Here is a 15235-nt window from a genome sequence, read left to right as displayed (position 1 = left end):
AAAAACAGAAACAAAGCCTTGCCTAATATACAACTACCATGGCTTCTCCAGCTGAGAACAAAATACATCAGTTACTTTTAATGTTAGGCTAGCAATATCCTTCCCTGGCCATCACCAGAAAGCAAGAGGTATTTAACTCCCATCCCTCCTCTGTCAGTAAAAACTGCATGTTTTACTTAAAAGCAGCTTAAAGGACCATGGCGATCCTGGCAGAAGGCTCACCCGTATAGAGTTATTGGCCAAGTGATTTCCCCAACATTATTTTTATAATGCTGTATTCCTTTCTTCATGACTGGCTAGGGCTCCATGCCCAATTGTGTACACAAAGTAATTAAAGGCTGCAGCCTGGGTAAACTTTGCACCTGAGGGGACTCTCCAAGAGCTGCGGACATTAGCACAACCTGTGTACTTGAGGGGTCCAGCCCTCAAATGACCACTAACTGGACTGTGAAGCTTCTCTTTTCCTAGGATATCAAGCACTTATCTGCAAGATTGAAAAAACAAACAAGACAAAACACCTCAAAATACACCGCCAGTGTTTAGACCACTTAAAAACCTGGCTTCTTTCTTTAAACAATTTTTGAGATACCCCATCATTATGTGAGTGTGGTAAGCTAGTGGCTGGTGTACTTTTTCCTTTAAAAAAGTGTTTCTTCCTATGAGCACATGATACAAACAAGGGAGTGGCAGACAGGAAGTGATTATTCAGAAATGAAAGAATTAGATCAGGTTCCATGATACCAAGAACAAAACATGACACACGGCAAGTGAAGCTGACATTTACTGGCTCAAATGTAAGAAATTTTTTTCTTTATAAAGTAAATCTAATTCAGGGCTCATGTAAGCATTTTGTCTCCTTAATGCACATCAGTGTTGGCAGCTGCGAGCATCGATATGCCCCCTGGGGAGGACAAGTTAGCCCATGTATTTCACCAGCAAAGTTATACCAAACACTGCAGTACAGACCTCCAGCTTCTACCCAAACAAGTTTTTTTGAATTAAAGCATAGCTCTGACAGTAGTAGGAGCAAGTCTCTGATGGCACTGCTGGTCAGTTTGACTGGCACAGCTGCTCAGAGGTGCTAAACACAGACATTGCTCAAGTTCAGCTCTCGTCTCCACTAATAGCAATCTCCTGCCACTATGAACAGAGCGGAGGTTCCCAGTGCCACGCTCGGGTATTCCTGCCACTGGGAATTCCCTCATGATCTCAGTTTTCCTGTTACACAGAAGATAACACTGAGTCATTACCACATTTGCTTGTTAAGTGACATTGTTGGGGTGCAGGGGCAGACATATACCTGAAAGAACATACAGTGTTCACAGCCTGATCCCTGCTCTGAGTGAAGTGCATGGACTATGTCAGGACATGGCTTTTCCTGTGCCTGAAAAAATTTAAGTTGTGGCCAGACTACAGCCATGCAACTCCTTAGTGTGCACTGGCTATTTACTACCATTGTAAGGTTCCAGAAAAGTCACCTGAAAGAAAAGCATCCCACACAAGAGGGCCAATTACATAAAGCACTTTTCATCTGTGGATCCTGAAGTGCTAAAAATAAAAATTTACTGTTCATGAGGGACTAAGCTCCCATTAGAATGGTTAAGCTAAAAACTTGGAGAATACATCAGAGGTTACGCAAAGCCCAGCAGCTTTGAAGGAAGGAGGAGGGATTTGCATGGTTCAAAGGCAGGAAAGAACAGATGCAGTAGGTTAGGACTTATTTTCATTACACTGCATAGCTTGTTTCCAAGAATGCTTTCAACAGAAGCATCCTCCAATACAAAAGGCAAGCGCTTGCTAAGCTGACTCGGACAAGCTTCAATACAAGCTGCATCCCAGCCCAGAGACAGTGAACTGCTACCAGTAACATCAGCTCACTGCTTATTTCTCGCCTCTAGCTGCGAGACCTTTCTCCACTTTCAGTCCCTCCTGGGGTACTACTGTGAGCAGCCCCCATATGTCTTCATGTCTTCACCCCCTCCATATGAAATGAGAATGAATTAAAAAAAACCAAAACCAAAACCAACCCACTTCTGCTTTCTTTAGACAAAAGCCCAGTGTTCCTCTTCCATGTCTTTCCTCACCTCACTCTCTTAAATTGCTAGACAGCATCAGGAATTGGCAAGATCTTTAATAATAAGATCAGGCAGTATTACTAAATCCATACTAAATTCCCACAACAGCAGCCAAATGGTGACCAAAACAAGAATTTTTATTTGATGATGCATTCTATCTTCAGAAAAAACTGTTCCAAGGACATGAAAAGTGAAGACAAATAGTTATATAAAACAAAAAAAACACTGGCTCACAGGTTGATGTGATCAATGTGTCTTCTTGCTAAGATGTTCTTAAGGGGGAGGGGGGTACAAACACTCAGCACTAAGTTGTGCTGTATTTTAACATGTACTCATTAACACACTAGCTAAGGAAACAGCTTATTTGAAGTGTACCAACTCCACAAAGTTTTGCGGCTGCAGCATAGAGATCAATGTTAAGAACCAACAACTCACTCTCAGGGTTAAAAAAGAAATTTGCTTTGTGCTTATGTTAAGCCTGACAGAGCCGTTTAAAGGCGGCCAAGAACAGAAGTGCAGAACCTTTGTGTTCGGTACTCGGAGGCACGGCATCGACACAGGGCACCCTCCTGCAGAAACTGAAAAGATCCAAGTGCTTCCTCCCATGCTGAGGGACAGATAGAGCATCAAGGAGACAGGTTAAACAGGTTTCAAAGTTAACAACACCTGCCCTTGGCTTAGCAGCTACCACCACATTAATCCAGGGAGCTGCAGAGCTGGGGGGCGGGGGGGGGAGAGGTGGGAAATTTTTTTCCAGTCTTCTTTTCCCTTTACCCATCCAGATTGTATTTATTTGCTCAGCTCCAGTTTTTCCTTCAGGGTGGATGCAATTTAATATCCAGATCACCGTGCTAAAACTCTACACAAGATAGCTCATCTTGCCTTTGTATCAGTTCACGTCACACCAGTCAGGCCTATGGCCATGGCAAGTCACGCGATAGGTTAGTTGAAAGGAAACACCTCGAAGCCTTAGTCTCCAACTTCCAATACACAGATACAGTACAGAAAGTTTAAGAAAGAAAATGGGGAAAAAGAAAAAGGCTGTGGCTATGAATCAACTCCTTGTCTGGGAAAGAAAGAAATCTGGAAAATCTTGATCCTAAGAGTACCTGAAGCATACTGAAAGAGTGGTGAGGCATTCAAGACCAGCTAGACTTGATAGATACCAAAAAGCCAGTCAATGGAAGGGAGAATCTCATTTGTAACACACATTTCTCCTGGGAAAGCACCACCGTCCTGTTTGGTTTTATGCCTCTTGTGTCAGATCAGTCAAAGGCCAACGTAAAGCTAACATGCCAGATTTCACATCACCTGCTTGCCCAAACAGCTGGGGAAACTGTTTTAGCTGAGCTCTGCTCTTTCGCTCGCTTCAGATTGTTGTGTTAATTAAAAAGTCTTGCTCTTGTGTTACACGGCCCACAGGAAGCGAGGAGGAGATTCCTAGCTTTATATTCATGTTAGTCAATAGCTCCCAGCGCTCTCACTGCTGCTACGCACAGAGCCAGCATTGCGCTGTCGGTTTGACAGGCTGTGGGAGGATGCTGCGTAGGAGACTCGTCACATTATGCAGAGTCAGCCCGAGCTCCTTCACAATGGGAGCTTTCTGCAGAAGCGCAACCTAAAATCCTCCCTAAAACTACAGGGCCATCTGAGCAAATTTCCCAAAGAGAGAGCCAGCCCCACAAGAATCCACTTGATAAACAAAAGGCAGTTGCTAGCTGGCGAGTTACTGGATATGGATGTGTCACCTTTGGGTTCACCCCAACCCCTAACCTAACAAGTAAGTAAAAAATATTACTGTTGTCACCTCCAAGCTTAGACTTAAGAATTTCCATCTTGGAAGCGCTACAAGAAGTGAGTCACTCTATATACCTTGGCAGTGATTTGCAAGCCAACAGGGAATATCCAGAAGGAAATAATGTCACCAATTGGTGAGGCAGCAGCTATGTTTACCAGCTTAAACAAGTTTGTGTCTCTGTACTTCCAGTTAAGTACGGCTAACAGCAAATCGCCAATTCACAAGTCATTAAAACTTTCAATTCAGAAGTAATTTTCAACGTAATATGCCTGAAAATTAGAGATCTTTAAAAGTTATCCCAATCGCTGAAGAAAAATACTAACTATTAGGATCACACCAAGTGTGTTCTTTTGAATACTTGTATTGCCCTTGCCCGATCTCTGCAAGGTGTTCAGCAGAGTGGTAGTTTCAGGCGCTGAAGATGCATTTGTTGTGATGCCAGACCAGCTGCCACCTTGCCCTCTCCCTGGGCAGCAGGAGAAACATGGAGAAGAGCCAGCCAAAGAAAGCCTTCATAAATGGGATCCAGGCGTGGTGGCACAGGGCACCCATGGGGACAGTAACCAGAGCAGCTCAGCAAAGACAGGAACAGGGTGTGGAGCTGCCAGCCTGAGCGACTCTGACAGCCTGAGGAAGGTTAGTCAAGAATTTGCTACATATGAGCAAGCTAGTTAGAAGGGAAAAAAAACCCAAACAAAACAAACCTGACGAATAAAACCACCCAAACTCATTCTGTACTGGTCAAACTAAGTTTTGAGGGAGGTATCAATAAATGAGACACTGAATAATTAAGATGACTGCTTATGTGTCAAATGAGATGCTTTATACTGTACAAGATGTACAACTATTCACTAGCTAAAGCTAAGAATAAACTGAGGAATTAAGGGCTCTCAACACATCTGTGTACCACATAACCTCTAGCAATTTACACCTTTGCTACCTGCCTGATGAGCAATGCTGAAGGCACATGGCAGTGCACTTGAGGAAGTCTTCCTCACTTCACTCCAAATAAACTCCTTATGTGGCTTACATTTTCAGCTAAAAGTTTACTTTCAAGAAGCACTAACGGAGATGCATCAACTTCACCTTTGAAGCAGACAGTGAGGGGACCAGCACAGAGCCAGGCTTACGGTGTGGCAGAGTTAGGACAAATGTCAGACCAAAAGCTAAGAAGCCATGAGAATACCACCAAGCAGTCACTCGAGAGAAAGTGTATTAATTGAGCAAGGTCCTTAAGCTGGTTTTCCTGTCTACTTCTAACAGATCTGTTATCCTCAGAGGATTTATTATTTCCAGAGCATGCCAACTGCTTTCATTACCAGAAACACTTTATAAATGGTAAAAGCTGGACTCTTGTATCAGCAAGGATCACACGCAACAACTGCACATTTTTAAAGCAATTTGCAAAAAATGAGGATGCAATCCCCTTCTACTACATTGATTCAGAAAGCAGGAGAAATACCTTGTCACCTTCTCCCCATCCTAAGAAGTTTTAAAACTCACAACAGACTACATAAACATCCTTTCTTTCTAGCCTTTTTATTTGTGTGTATTATTGCAAGTTTCTAGGATGCTTTCCTTAAGGCCTCAAATGGAAGAAAGTAACCATGAGCACAAACTCTCCCCTCTTCTCTGGAATTTTTAGATGCCTTAAGTAAGCATTAAAATAAGGTACAACAGTTTGACTAAGATGCTTCAATCCTCAGGTTTTATCTCCTTCACTGTGTACAGTCAATGCCCTATCAGCTGCCAATGGTTAACAGGCAGAAACAAAGGTGGCGTACGTTTGTAACACTGCAACCCCAAAACCACAAGATAAAAGCCTTGTAAGAACCTAATTTTCTTTTAATAAAATACTAGGTCTCTCCTGTCCGCTCAGTAGGGCACTTTAAACATCTTTATTTTCTAAGCAGACAGAAACTGTGTCTCTGCAAACACAAGGCTTCATTACAAGACCAGTGTTTGTTTCTTCTCATCAAGAAACAGCTTTCTGAAATTTGCTTTAAGATTTCCATTTTTGAGGTATCAGCACATAGGGCAGCACACAGAAAGTGTCCCTAACTGGCATTTGCAGTTACTGCAGATTGTATTAGTTGCTCATGCAGATATTACAGCTGTCAGCACACACATATCACCAACCGCAATTATTTGCAGACTCTTCAAAAAAAGCCTGCCCTTGTACAATAGCGTTCTCACAGTACCCATTTTAAGAAATCACTCGCATTAGAATGGAGATAAATGGATGTAAGTGACCATCTTGCTAAAGCATTTACAATAGGAGTAACTTGTAAAGTTTGAGAACTTGGTGCAGGCAGAACGTTTGCACAGCAAGTTCTCTTTAGATGAGTAAGCTGCCACTGAAACGGGCTGAAACTTTGAACCACAATTCCTCTCGCAGGGGGCTTTGCCAGCTCTGCTGCCTACTGCCAGTTTTCACCAGCTCAGCAGCAGCCACCACCACCTGACAAACCACTTCCAAATACAACTCCTGCATCGAGCCTCACAGTCTAGGGGCAAGGTAAGGCAGACAAGTACGGTAAGAAAAGTTTAGACTTCTTGCACTGTGGAGCACAATGATTCAGAATGAGGGAGGAGAAGTTCTTTTGTTTCTATGAATTTACACAAGATCAATACTGATAATTTCTCTCAATTGCTATAGAGGGAAGGCCACAAAAAAAAAAAGAAGAAAGAAGACTGTATCAAGGCTTCTTCCCTCCTCCAACATTTTTATTTTCCCTTCTTCACATGTCTAATGGAGCATGAAAGCTGTTGCTCTGTCCCATCCACTGTCACTCTCTGCCAGCAACACAGCCAGGAGATTCTAGCTTTAAAATTTACAGACTGTGTCATAACCTGTCAGCACCTCTAATGTAAAAAATATGCCGGATCTCATCCTTTAAACAATTTCCATCAGAGGAAGTCATGCTGTCAGTGGGGTGCAGAAAAAGGAGGAATTCCTGTTTACGGTTCGACTTGAAAACTTACTTGGGAGGGGACTTCCAATTAAAAGCTAACACATGAAATACTACACTAATTTGTGTGTCATTAACCCATATGTTTATCTAGAAGACTAACCTAAAGTTTGTTGATGAAGAATCATTGCAGAAGGTGAGCAGCAACTAATGTGAGAGGAATGGGACATGCAGGAAAACATTGCTTAATGCTTATTCAGGGTAGGAAGTGATACCAGAGGAGAGACGTGGTCCTGTCCTCTCAGAGGACACCTGTGCAGAAACGTGTATGCTATGTCACACCATTGCACTCCCCAGTGTCACTCTCAGGGCTCAAACTGCTATACAGATTCTGATACTGAGCTGCCAGGAATGCAGAGACTTCAGCTTACCGAAGCTATGAGCTGTCATTTTATTTTAGGACACTTGATTTTGTGATGTTCTAGTTTTAGACATGCTATATTACTCTTACAGGTCCCCTGTCCTTCCAGGTGAATCACGAGGTGTTAGCTGGATGTTGGCTCACTAAGAGGTACCTCAGACTTGCAACTCAAACCTGAGCATATACAAATGTAGGCAGAGTCACTACAGTTTTCAAGTCTGAGAGTCTAAAATAATGTTGGCAAAGCTGGGACCACCACTGTGAGGAGAACATACCTAACATCCCGCAGCATTGCACGAGTGGCTTCCACATGCTCCAGCCAGGGCTGACCACAGCTCTGTCCCACTCTCAGCTAACTAATGACTGCAGAATGAGGAGAGGGGAAGTAGACACCCTGTGGGTCTTCTCACGAGCACTCCTACCTGCATACAAAAGCCAGATTCCTACCCAGTGTTGGGAAAGATGAACATGCTTGCTCAGACTGTTATCACACCTCTCATGAGCAAGGGCAGTGAGACCCTCAGAACAGTAATTGGCTCATTACAGAGCTGTAATACACACAGAACAGCTTTCAATTCTGGTTATTCATGGATGGCTAATTTGTACTGATACCACACCTCTGCCAAACCCACCCAACAGGCCCAGTTTGAACCCTCCAATGCTGCCAGCTTCCCATGGACATACCTGATCTTTGCTAACTAAGCACCCTCTGCTCTTTCATCCTGACAAGCGACTAGGTTGTCCAGGATGCTCCAGGCTGATAAGCAAACTCCTTTTGATTACTGCTGATTGTATTAATACAAGCAGCACTTCAGCAGCTTGCTCCACACCACACAAAAAATCCAGAAAACCAACACACCAACAAAAAACAGGTCCATTGATAGGTGAACCACCTGGAGAAGCAAATAATCTGCCAGCTATTGGCCTGATTCACTCTGCTCATGCAGCAACCCTTTCTGCCTAGTCTCTGTCGACAGGTATCTTCGGGGCAGGGACTGCATCCACATTTTTTGGTACATAGCGTCTTCAAATTCTAACACAACATGGAGATTGTTCAAGCTTGTGGAAGAGAGAATGCTTGCAAGGAAAGCACTGGTTTGTAAACAATCTGAAAAATTTTCCTGTAAAAAGAATGCAATATTTTTCATATATATATATGAAATATACATATTTTCATGTTCATACATATGAACATGCATTTCACAATTTTCAATCACACCTTTCCATTTGCTTTGGCCCACTGCTGTCTGGAAGACAGCCACACTGTACTGAACATTTCATAGTTTCCAGATCTAGACAGAACAGGCCTAAAGACAATCTGGATTTAATTCAAAAACCAGCTTTGCCTCAACTGAACTTTATTGGTGATTCTGCTTGTGAAGAGGCAACCTAAGAGAAGGAAAGGCCCACCTCAGCTTTACATTCCACACTGGCCACAGAGACTTTCAATGTGAAAGCTTTGCTCCATTTCTACCACCAAGGGTAGAAAAGCAGTATGGAAAACAACACTTGAAAGGCAGCAGAAGTATCAGCACTGTTCAGTTCTGAAGAAGGTCTAAAAACAGACACATAAGTTATGAGGACCACATCCAGCCTGTTGATAGTTTTGCTGGAAGGACAGATTCTATCCATGAGCAATTCCAGCATGCACCTCTATGCCTCACACTACAAGTTCAGGTCTCAGACTGAAAACTTTACACACCTGCTGTACCCAAGCTTGAATTTGGGCAGACTTCTTGTCCACATTTCCATCTACCTTTTGTGGCTAATTCAATCAGTCCCTGACTCTATCTTCTCAGGCTGCCATAGGCTGTGCCATGGCACCACCCTAGCTTCATCTCAGGATTGCTACAGCAAGCCAAACCCACTGCTGTGTCTTTCTCCAGTTAGGACAGTGTTTTTTTGTGGCCAGATAAAAGTGCTTACTCCTTGACAGCCTCTGAGCAATTAGGAGGAAGTCACTGCTGGTCCCTGCAGGTCACTGACTATGGCTTTTAGCCTCTCCCTGTGGGAGTCTAGATTGGGATTCATCAGGTTAATGAAATAGCAGTAATGCTGCCAGCAGTTCCACAGACCAATATTAACAAAATTATTTTCACCTTAACCTTTTCTTGACTGTGGGATATCAAATGTATTAACTGGTTCTTTTTTTCAGTTCTAGCTGAACAAGAAGTTTCCAGGCCAAGTCAATTCAGCCAGCCCTCTCTCAAAATCACTACCATAATTATCAAGTCCCCACTTCATTGTTCTCCTGCTCCCTTCCTGAGAAGTTCCTGGGATGACCAAAAAAAAAAATAAAAAAAAAAAAAATCACATAAATATTCCAGGAGTACAGGATTATTTCATGCAGTTTATGTGCAAATTTATAGCAGAAGGCTACCAATTCAGGACCAACAAGTTATAGGGCAGGTTGAAAACATTGGTCCTCAGAGGTAAATATTTCTCTCCTATGTTGTCTTAGCTCAAAAGCCCAAGCCCAGCCTGCTCCAAGTCTGATTTTGCAGACTTTGCTTTGGAAAGGATTCTTTTCAAGTCAAGAGAGGCCTGTTAAATAAAGTCAAACATGTACGACAGCTCTGCATCAACCATTTCTGTATGCCTTTACAGTAACCAGCAATCTTATGGATGTTATCACCTGACTATACAGATACCACCTCTAAAGGAGCTACTGAGGAAAGCAGGGAAGAAATAAAGTCATTACTTTTGCTTTGGAGGTAAGGGACTTAAAGAATAACACTTGAAGGATCATTAACAAAAATCCCAATGATAGTGAGCTAGTAATTGGCTGTCCATCTGTCCTGGCTTCAGAATAAATCTCTGAAACTTCTCTACCAGTCCTTGAGGAGCTCCAGATCAGAAGGATAGTGAAGAACCTCTGCCCTCATCAAGCTCCTCCTGGGAACAGAAACGTACGTGTACACACACACGCTGGGGGACAGATAATGAAAAGCTCTGCAGAGTACTCCCTGAAGCTAGGCCATGTGGCTAACATCAGAGGAGCGGTAAACTCTGTGTGAATATATCTGCATAGAAAAAGGCCTTTAAAGTAAGATTGCTGACTGCATGACAGGCACTGCTCCTACCGTTACTGGCCAGCAACTTGCTCCAAAAGGGTGGCTGCTGTCTGTATGGCTGCTCATAGCCTTCTACCGTGAAAGGGAAGCCAGCCTGTGGATTTACCACTTATGGATGTAACTCTCAAGTCCCCAAATACAGGGCTATAACCCAGATTCTGCTCTAAATGACTCTCCCAGTCCAATCTGCGGAGAACTGACAGCAAGTTACTTCAGTATGAGCAGAAGGACCTGGAGAGGGGACAGTGCCACAGCTCACTTTCACAATCTGGTCAAATTTTGAAGTGGTATCTTCTAAAGCAAGGAAAGGTTTGCATCTGCCATCAAGTGAGATCTGGAATAAGATCAGATAAAAGACAGTGTTGTTTGTCCTAGGAGGTTCTGACAGGAGCTTAAAGCAATGCTTATGTTCTGGCCAGCGTCACTGACAGAGACCAGCAGAGCCATGGTGATGTGCCAGCAGATGAAAGCAGTGTTAAGTGCTACTGTGGAGGGAGCAGAAAGCATCTGAGCATCTGCTGACCTCACTACAACCATGGCTAGTTAAGTAAAAGAAAATCTTCCAGAAAAACAGAAGCAAGAACAGCTTGTTCTTCAGACTGTCAAGCTTATAGATATCTACTCAAAGAATCTGGATTTCACAGCAGAGGCATACAAGGCAGTAGTCCAGTGTACACACAGAGAGCCAAAGGCTCTCATGGACACTCAGTCACAGAGATATTTTAAAGCAGTACAAAGGGGGAAAAGAGGAAGAATCAAAATGAGCAGGAAAAGAGGAGGGAGGAAAAAAAAAAAGGGGGGGGAGAAGTAGTGCTGAGCTGATGACTACGTTTACAAGGAGCACTGACTACCAAAAAGAAGCACTAAGAGTATTTAGAAGAGTCAAAGCCTGTATAGTCCTAGAAGGCTGGCCACAGGGGAAGAAGATAAGAACACAAGAAGGTCAGGCTTCAGATTATGAGGTTGAAAGAGCACTGTGGACAGCACTGAGGAAAGCTGAAATTCATTATTTGGGAGACGGAAGGAACTGAAACCATTGTTAACGACTAAGAGGACCTCTGTAAATAGAGCTACATTTCCTCAGTCATCTCACTTCAGTCTGAGATATGCTTTCCTTAATGCAGATTCCAGGAAGTAGATGAAGAAAAAGTTCACAATTCACACTATCTAGACACAAATTGCTAATTTATTTGTATCCTCCTCTCTTTCCACTGAAGACAATATTCAGGCAGAGAACCCTATTCCAACCTGACACCAAAAGCTTTTATTTTCTCCCCTAGAAAGAAAGCTTCAGCTTTTATCTTCAAATGATACATTAAGAACTCTAGTTTGTAAGGCATCCATCTGCTGTGACTAGATTTACAGGGCCACATCATCAGCTGTCATATACCATCATCACTCCACTGAAGCCAGCGGAACTGCAGCTGGATCTGCCTCATGAGCTTCACAGTTTAAACATCGCAGTGTGATGTGCTGTCAAGTTACAGAAAAAAGTATTACCTATCTTTCAGAGATTTAGCTATTTTCCATCAAGACAGTGGATCCTGGCTTTTGTTTTTGGTCAAGTCTTCAAGGTCTGGGCCTAATCTTTTGTGACTTTCTTCATGCTTTGTCTCTCAGCATGCATCAAGGGAGTTGCAGGCCTTTCACTAAGCCAGGTTTGAAATACAGCATTTGGATTGATCATGAAATTCTACTTGTTAGACATTATGTGGTGGAACTCCACAACGTCATGAAGCTCACTGGACTTCACAGTCTCTTCTGCCTCTCAGGAGTCAGCAGCTTCCTAAACAGTAGAGACAATTACTTCCACACAGCAGTTATTTCAGGCTTCCCCACTCCATGAAGATGGGTTGTGTGAGATAACAAGGATGACCCAAAACCACTTCCTGCTCAAGACACCTTTCTTCTCATCTTTCAGCAAAGTCAGTCAGGGCACCACAATGCTGCTGCTTCTGGCCAATCTGGAAGCCTTCAAAGGTGGCACCCACCATTCTGTTCAGAATTTGGCACCAACCACCCCTTGCAACCTTACAGTGTTTTACCCTTCCTACCCTTTGCAGAAGCAAGTGCTGAGATGTCCTCTTTGAACAATCCCCAGCATCAGCTAGGCAGCAGTCCCCACAATGAAGATTTACTCCTGGCAACATGCAGACAGGTGGATTACGTGGCCCAAAGTCTGCAGAGTTGTTCAAGGAATAACACTTTCTAAGTCCTACAGGGATAGATCCATCACATCATGTCTGGGTGACTTCTCTATGTAGATTAAGCATAACTTACAAGTGGGCAGGAGGTACACCATCCCACTTTGGTGCTGCTGAAAGACAGGAGCATTGCTTAAAACCAGGAAAAGACACGGCATCTCCAACGCAGCAACACATTATGCAAAATAAACTTTGATCCTACCCTAAAGCTATTTCATGCCTATTCCCCATGCTGCTCCTCTCAGCCACTTAAGCCACTGAGTTGTACTGCTCCACTTCTACAGCAGACCATAAAAACACTACGGAAGGCAGAGGAGGCAAGAGGTTGGGCTAGCAGCTGCGCTGCACCCAGCAGAAAATTCTTGCTCCCTGCAAAGACGAGACAACAGAGAAAAAGCTCTAAGTCTGCACAGTAATGTTAGGTGTTGGGAGGAGGGATAAAGGTGGTGGGGGTGGTGGTAAAAGATGATCTCACACAGCTATCAAGAAAAACAGGAGGGAGGGAGAAGAAAGAAAGCACACCTGACAGACATGTTAAGAGATGTCTGAACAAGAACAGGGCTGGCCCCAAACCACACTGCAGTCTCTTGGGTGCAGCGGTAGTAAAAGCAGTTCTGCAACTAAAGGCTTATCAATCACTTGTGTGTGTCTGCTTTACTGAACTCCTGAAGAAATTGGTTTAAAAGACAGGAATCAAAGGATGACTCTAACAGGCTCTCAACAGACAGGAAGAGGAGAGCAGATATGGCCAGAGGGGACAGCATAGGAAGAAGTAGAAACACTATGGTTAGGAAAAGCCAAGACATACACAATGCCCATATGCCATACACTGCCTGGAATTATTCTTTTATCTTCCTTTCCTTTGAATAACCAGCACCACATGCTGACCTTCTTCATATTCCCACTTACAGACTTTCCCAAAACATCCTTTCTACTTCAGGAGTGGTGACTGCTAAGCTACAACCTATGAAACAAGCAGCTGCTGAAGGACGGATGCACCGAGTCTTGAGTTGACTTGCAAGTCATGCAACTCAGTCAAAAGAGAGTAATTCCCAGAGCCATTCTGTGGAACAGGAGAACGAGAATTAGATGCTGAACTACCACCATTAGTTCGTTTACTATGCACATTTGGATCTGCTTTGTCCACAACTCTAGCAATCCAGAAGAGGTGGTCAACTTGCTTCCTAGGGGAAAAAGCAAGCCAGCTAACACTAAGTTACAGACTTAATCCTGCAAAAAACGACACCGCCTTGCGAAAACATTCCAGCCTAAGCTTGTTTAGGTAATTAAGACAAAAGATCTTCCACCCTACCTTTGCTATAAGGTATTCCAGTACAACTGTACCCAACACTTAGCCTCAGAACATGCCCATTCAAGTCTGGATACTGGATTCAACCCACTTAAAAATTCTTCTGCATAATTTGAAAAACTGAGAATATACTTCATTAACAGCTGGTTGCTTAGCATTAATCAGCCATTTCACTCCTCTCCCACTGTCCTTGTAGCCAGGGGCTGAAAGCATTCACTATAAAAGTCACTCAATGTATAAAGCTTTGTCACATGATAAATATGGTCATGACTTAAGCTTTCCAACAAGCCTTTCCTGAGTCAGCACCACCAGACTGACCCACCCCCTGCAGTGATTGTCTGCCCAAGCCTGGCCACATTACTCTGCGATTACTCCAGCTCTTATTTCTGGCAAAACTGCTCTATCCTCACCAAAGCAGGATTGCCCACGTGTTATAACTCCAACACTATGGCATAGAACATGTCTGTAAAGATGTAGCTATAGCTGTACGTCAGTATTCAGTGCTGCAGGAAGTGAAAAAAGTAGACAAGGTGCTAAACTGATTTAGTGCTTGTTATAGTTCATTCCTGTTTGCATATATATATAATTCTCCAACAACTCTCCAGACAAGCACAGCTCATCCAGAGGCAGCGCAAGCCTCTCTCACACAGCTCCTCCTCAACTCAGAAGCAGCAGCACTAGAAGAGCAGAGTAATGTATTTGTAAGATTTGAGGTTCAGAAGGAATTTCACCGAGTACATGTGTCCAATCCCCTACTACCACACCCAATATCATAGGAAGGTCTCCTAAAGCCAGTTAGATACCTTTTTCCAACTTTGCATCCTGGGACACTCATTGAGAGCATTGATGCTCCATTGATTAGAGACCATCTGAGCTGTAGCACATGTATATTTCTGGTCAGTTCATAGGCATTTATTCTCATGCCAAAACAAGTCTTCAGCTTCTTCACCTCCCTCCCCTTCCACAGCCTCACCCATCAGTGCTTCTCATATTGACATCTGCAGAATTCTTTACATGATTCTCTCACCAGGAGCAGTCACCTTTGGACAGGTACAGCCAGGTCCTTGCCACCTAATGAGCTCCCAGTTTCTATCTTTCAGTCTCTGGACAACCTCAGGGTATCTGCCTGCAAGGGCCTGGACTGCAAGAAGATGCATTTCAGAGCTGCTGTTCAGAAGTTTACAGGAACAGAGTAAGAATGGGCATGTTTCTTTTGACAAGTTGGGGCTTGAAAATGTGAGTGGAGGGCAATGGCAAGTTAAAAAATAATGTACAGTTCTCTGATTTTTACCAGAAACTTATTGAGAAAACATTCATTTTTTCTGGCTATATTTGAAACTTCACCCTTCACTTTCACAGGAGTTAAGAGCAGATAATTAAGTCTTTTGTTCACTGCATTTGCTTATATTGCCCTTTTCTTGGGGGGGGGGGCGGGGGCGTGG

The 15235-nt window shown here is 43.4% G+C and overlaps 1 protein-coding gene across 1 annotated transcript in view; it reads right to left on the bottom strand.

The window, feature by feature from the left end:
• PARD6G (par-6 family cell polarity regulator gamma) overlaps positions 1 to 15235 on the bottom strand; it is a 54719-nt gene that overhangs the window by 11672 nt on the left and 27812 nt on the right. The window lies entirely within an intron of this gene.

Source organism: Haliaeetus leucocephalus, unplaced genomic scaffold (assembly GCF_000737465.1).
Source record: "Haliaeetus leucocephalus isolate CR32 unplaced genomic scaffold, Haliaeetus_leucocephalus-4.0 Scaffold587, whole genome shotgun sequence".
In the NCBI taxonomy this organism is placed as follows: domain Eukaryota; kingdom Metazoa; phylum Chordata; class Aves; order Accipitriformes; family Accipitridae; genus Haliaeetus; species Haliaeetus leucocephalus.
The sequence above is the reverse complement of the archived record's forward strand: the minus strand, read 5'-3'. Positions and strand labels throughout refer to the sequence as shown.